This window comes from Papio anubis, chromosome 4 (assembly GCF_008728515.1).
Source record: "Papio anubis isolate 15944 chromosome 4, Panubis1.0, whole genome shotgun sequence".
Taxonomy (NCBI): Eukaryota; Metazoa; Chordata; class Mammalia; order Primates; family Cercopithecidae; genus Papio; species Papio anubis.
In genome coordinates, this window is record NC_044979.1 from 126984644 (window position 1) to 126990938 (window position 6295).

The 6295-nt window shown below is 37.9% G+C and overlaps 1 pseudogene across 1 annotated transcript; it reads right to left on the reverse strand.

Moving 5' to 3' along the window:
- Nucleotides 1-331: 331 nt before the first annotated feature.
- On the reverse strand, nucleotides 332-6004 carry LOC110742811 (annotated as a pseudogene). Its single transcript, XR_002520922.2, has one exon. The product of XR_002520922.2 is annotated as an MAPK-interacting and spindle-stabilizing protein-like (transcript).
- Between the last annotated feature and the right edge of the window lie 291 nt (nucleotides 6005-6295).

Consider the following 6295-nt stretch of genomic DNA (forward strand, 5'->3'; position numbering starts at 1 on the left):
TTCATTTTAATTTTTTACTTGAGATGGGGTCTCACTCTGTCACCCAGGCTCGAGTGCAATGGCACGATCTTGGCTCACTGCAACCTCCACCTCCTAGGCTCAAGCGATCCTCCCACCTCAGCCTCCTGAGTAGCTGGGACCACAGGTGCACACCACCACACCCAGTTTGTTTGTTTGTTTGCTTGTTTGTTTGTTTTGTATTTTTGGTAGACACAGGGTTTTGCCATGTTTCCCAGGCTAGCGTCAAACTCCTGACTTCAGGTGATCCACCTGCCTCAGCCTCCCAAAGTGCTGAGGTTGCAGGTGTGAGCCACCACCCCGGCTGACCATCTTTTTTTTTTAAACTTAGTTGCAGAGATCTACAATTTATTATTATTTTCAGTGTTAGAGCTAGAGGGTAATTTTTTCAAAGATGGCACTCAACTCCACTTATTTACCTGTCAACAAATACAGAACTGAACTGTTAGCCATAAGCACTTTACAAACAGACTCAGGAAACTATGCAGTAGACAATAACATAGCTTAACCAGACTCTGAAAAACAGATACATATTTTGGTTCACACTTGTACAAAGAGAACAGTCATGTCTGCATGACTTAAGGTTCTCTAAACACAACTGTTTTATGTTTTAGACCCCTAGAGTGTGCCAGTTTACCACATCAGGGAGGAATCAAGGAATGTGCTTCTTCTGAAGAACCAAGGGCAAGTGGGGTAGGGGTGGCTACAGGGAATACTCTGGACAGAAGAGCTGCCTCAGGTTTTTGTGGGAATGAAAATTACCTGTTGCAAGTAAGCAATGCCTAGGGTTTATCTAGTTTGAGGTTCAAAACAAAGGAGAGAATTATTTCCTTCCTCAAGCTCTTCCCAAAGCAATATGCACATCTCATAATCAAATCTCAAGTAGTACAAAGAGATAACCAATTATCTAAAAATTTAATTTACATACATGTTGGCCTGGATTAAAAACAAAAAAGTTAGTTTCCATAAATAGCAGACTTTAGTGCTGTATGATCCAATGACTAAAATAAAACCAGAAAGTCTTTACTGAAAGCTCAAGGATAAAAATGAACACTGGCAGACTATTGAACTCCACATCTGACAATAATTACTGACAGTTTAAAAATGTATATCCAAAATATAACCTCAAAAGGACCAGGTTTTTTTGTCCGACAGAACAGCTTAAAATGTTGAGGCATTATTTGTTTGGATTATGATGGGTTATTCTCAAAGTTTATTTATCTAGAAGGGGAAAGTGATTATAGAAAAATACTTGAAATAATTTGCCAATGAAGTCGCAGATTCTAGCAATAATCCACATCTTAGATTTTTAAGTGTGTAGTTTCATAGTTTAAACAAATTCTGTCAAAGAGCTATTCAATATACTTTATCACCATAACTCTCCATGAAAACCAAATAAAAATCACATCTGAATGATTTACTTCTATGCTTTTATATGATTGTATACATATGATGTACTACACATCCAAGTACAAGAGGCAGTTATCCTCTCTGAGAGGTGCAAGAGTTGTTCTTTCATGAATGCCCTCTAACAGTGAAACTGGCAATTTTTATATATGCATTCATGTGCATATACGTGTACTTCAAAAAGCAAAGCGTCATCTGTTCGTCCATTGTTAACTTAATGGTAAGAGTGGGGACCACCAGGCATCGGTGGAGCGCCAGAAGGTCCTGAAGGCACTTGGAAAGGATCACTGGGAGTAGGATAGAGTCCCGGTGTGGGATACAATCCTGTAGGGGCAGGATATGGTGTGGTGGTCCTCAGGCTCCTGGTGGATTGGTGCCCCGTGGAACAGGTGGTGCTGGCCCAGAGGCTTGGGGACGAGGAGGAGCGGGATATGGCCCTGGAGATGGATATGGCATATTAGGGGTAGGATACTGCCCTCCCATTCCTGGCTCCCAAGGTCCAGAAGACATGGATCCCCATGGACCTAAAGGACCAGCTGCAGCTGGATCTGTGGGTGCACCATATGGTCTGGGTAGCTCTGGAAAGGGCATATTTGGTGTAGGATATGGCCCTGTGGAGCCAGGGCCTGGCACTGTTGGGGCTGGATAAGGACCACCGGGTGGGGGGCATGATGGTTCCGAAGGAAGAAAGAGTGCTGGGTGTCCTGGAGGTGGTCCGGTGGGAGGCATGGAAGGATACATTCCTGTTGGTGCTGGTCCAAAAGGCACAGTAGAGGGTGTTGCACTTGGTGGGAGTCCAGATGGCACCGAAGGTGGAGCTCTCGGATTATTCCAAGGGCTGGAGCCTGGCCAGCCTTGAGGAGGTTGGCCAGGTTTTGTATTGCTCACAGCAGAGGTTTTGGCAGGGGAGTGTTCAGGTAGTGTATCTGCCAACGAAAATTCACCAGACATTTTCCCGGCAATATCCGAGACCGCAGTAGGGTCTAGAAGCGGCGATGGATCTGAGCGACTGGGCCCTGAAGAAGCGGGCGCAGGCTGACTGACAGCAGGGAAAGCAGCCGACCATCTTAATTTCTTAATTGACATGGTGACTGTTTAAGAACATGTTGTTTAATTTCTTTGTAATTTTAGTTTCTGAAATTCTTCTTCATATTGATTTGTAGTTTCATTCTACTGTGATTTTAAAAGGTAGTTGATATAATTTTGATTTTAGGGGGTTCTTTGTTGAGACTTGTTTTATTGCCTACCACATGGTCTATGTTGCAGAATGTTCTATGTTTTGATGACAGGAGTGTATATTCTATGGTTGAGTGGGAAGCATGTTCTGTAAATGTCTTTTAGGTCTATTGGGTCTAAAGTCCGATTTAAGTCCAATAATTATTTCTCAGCTTTTCTATTTCAATGGTCTCTCAATGCTGTGAGTAGAATTTCTAATTTCTCCACTATTATTGTATTGCTGTCTATCTCTTTCTACAGGTTTAGTAATTTTTTAAAAAATCTGGGTGTTTTGATGTTGGGTGCATATATATTTAGGATTATTATATCCTCTTGCTGAATTGATTCTTTATTATTGGATGATTACCTTCTTTATCCTTTTTGTTACTGTTTTTTATTTAAAATCTGTTTTATTTGATGTAAATATGGATACTTCTGTTTGCTTTTGGTTTCTGTTTGTGTTAATATATTCCTCCCTTTACTTTTAGTCTATATGTGTCTTACAAGTAAGGTGAGATTCTTGTAGGCAACATAGTATTGAATCAACTTTTCTTATCCATTTGCTAAATCTATACCACATAATGGGGAATTTAATTGATTTGTATTCAAGGTTAATATTGACATGTAAGGTTTTGTTTCTGTCATAATGTTGTTTTCTATTTTTTAATCTATTTATATTTGTGGTTTGATAAAATTCTGTCGTGTTGTGATTTGATGTTTTTTCTTTTTCTCTTTTGTTTTTTAAGATGTATTTTATACTTTTACATGTTTTAATGATGGTGAATATCAACCTTTTGTTTTTATATTAGAAATCCTTTGAACTTCTCTCATAGGCCCAGCCTAGTAGTAATTAGTTTCCCCAGCATTTATTTGTCAGGGCAAGACTTTATTTCTTCTTCATTTGTGAAGGTTAATCTAGCTTAATGTAAAATTTTTGGCTGGCAGTTTCTTTTCCTTTCAACATTAAAAGTGCCATCCCATTCTCTTCTGGCCAGTAAAGTTTCTGTTGAGAAGTCTGCTGTTAGTCTGATGTGGTTTCCTTTATAAATGACTAGATGCTATTCTTTTACTGATTTTAGGATTATTTCTTGCACTTTAGATATTCTGATTATCATATGCCATGATGAACCCCTTTTGCAATGTATTTTGCTGTGATTGCTGGGCTTCCTGTATATGGATGTCTAACTCTGTTGCTAGGTTTGAGAAGTTTTCTTAAACTTTATTTTCAGTTATTTTCTTAAATAGGTTTTCTAAAATGTTGATGTTTTTTACCCCTCAAAAACACTGATAATTTGTAAGTTTAGTCACTATATTTAGTCCCAAACATCTCAAAGTCTTTGTTCATGCTCTTTTATTCTTTTTTCCTTATTTTTGTCTGAGTAGATTATTTTGAAAGACCTGTTTTCAAGTTCTGAAAATTCATTTTATTCCTGTTCTCGTCTATTATTGAATCTTTAAATGTATTTTCTTTTTCCTTCAATAAACCTCCATAATTTTTGTTTGGATTTCTTTTAAAAGATATCTGCCTCCTTGATACATTTCTCATTCATTCTCTGAATTTATTTATTTATTTTTGTATTGGCTTTCAGATTTCTCTTGCATCTCTTTGAGCTTCTTTAAAATCTATTTTTTGAAAGTCTTTTAAAGTCTGATATTTCAATGAATTTTTTTGCTAGAATACTGGAAAATTATTGTGTTCTTTTGAACGTGTCATAAACCTTGCTTTTCCATGCTTCCTGTGTTTTTATATTGATTTCTGCACATCTGGAGCAACAGTTTCTTCTTTTTATTTTGAATTTACATTCATTGGAGGAAGCTTACTTTTTGAAGTTATTACCATGATGTTTATTGCATAGGGCCATTTGACTTTACTTTTAGGTTTGTGCAGTGGGAAAGACTCTGTATACATTTCTTGAGTATAAACAAATATATATACACACACACGTGTGTGTGCGTGTGTGTGCATACAGCAAATACAATGTTTTATTGGCATAGGAGTCATCTTTTATCTTAGGTTGATTTTTAAAACTGAGTCTCAGAAAACAATTAATGTATCTTTGTTGTTTTGGTCATTGAGGTACAGCACAGTATGACACCTGACTTAATAGGGTGAGGGGTTAGGATGGGGGTGGAAGATGAGAAATTACTTAATGGTTGTAATGTACATTATTTGAGTGATGCATGCCCTACAAGCCCTGACCTCACCACAATGGAATACATGCATGTAATTGAATTACACTTGTACCCCATACATTTGTATAAATAACTTAAAAAGAACCACAAGAGTTTGCTATCTTGCTTGTTCATAAATACAAATACATTATGAATGCTTCCCATGACATTAACTATTATTGATGCAGGAGTTAAAAATAAATTTTAATTTTAATAAAAGCAGACCCCAAATTACTTCTTTTCCAATATAGAGCAGTGTGTAAAATTGAGCTGCAGACATAGATAAGCAAGATGGAAGCTTGCACAAATAAATGCTGGCAGCTGTGCCAGTAGGCAAATGTGCTACCTGGGGACTAGGCATGTTCAGAATGGTGGCTCTATGTTCCATTTCCTTTGTAAACCATGTGTACAGTAAGAAGCAGGCAACATGGTGGCAGGCAACAGGGCACCACCCAGGCAAAGACTCCATTTACATAATAGAAGATTAGGTGGGGGCAGCCAGCTTCCTCGTGCACTGTATAAACATCACACCTGGCCCAACCAATCTTTGGGCCCTATGTAAATCAGCCACTGCCTCCTCAAGCCAGTCTATAAAATCTGGTGCACTTTGCTCCAGGCCGGAAGTCCACTCGGGCAACCCTCTCCCTCACAGGAGAGAGAGCTATTTTCCTTTCTCTTTCTTTTGCCTATTAAACCTCTACTTCTAAACCCACTTCTTGTGTGTCCACATACTCAATTTCCTTGGCATGAGATGACAAAACTCAAGTATTTACCCCAGACAGATGACACTGCTTCATTATTTTATAAGTGATAAATTTATTAGTTAAAATTTCTGTATTAAGAAATATAGCACATTTTAAGGCTGCTGATGCACAGTGCAATAACTGCCATATACAAATATGACACCACTTACACTTAGAGCCCAGGCACAGAGACTCATACCAGTAATTCCAGCACTTTAGGCTCCCAGGGCAGGTGGATCACTTGAAGTCAGGAGTTTGAGATCAGCCTGACCAAAATGGTGAAACCCCATCTCTACTAAAAATACAAATTTTTTTTTTTAGTAGAAAAAAACCTTTTTTCTATTAGTGGGGATGGTGGTGCATTCTTGTAACCCTACAAGGATGAGTCAAGAGAATCGCTTGAACCCAGGAGGCAGAGGATGCAGTGAGTTGAGATCACATCACTCCAGCCTGGGTGACAGAGTGAGACTCTGTCTCAAAAAAAAAAAAAAAAAAAAGTATTACAAAACTCTTGTTTCCCTACACTTACCATTTATCAACAGTTTAATGATATATGTTATTTTTAAATACATTTTCCATTTTGGTATGTCAAAAAACTGGCATCTCATTATTTTAATATGCATTTTAGTAACTATTCAGGTAACTTGGTTTTATATATGTTTAGTGTATTACTTTTTGAATTGCCTAGTCATGTCTTCTGCTTATTTTGCTATTCAATTATGTAACATTTTAGTGATTCA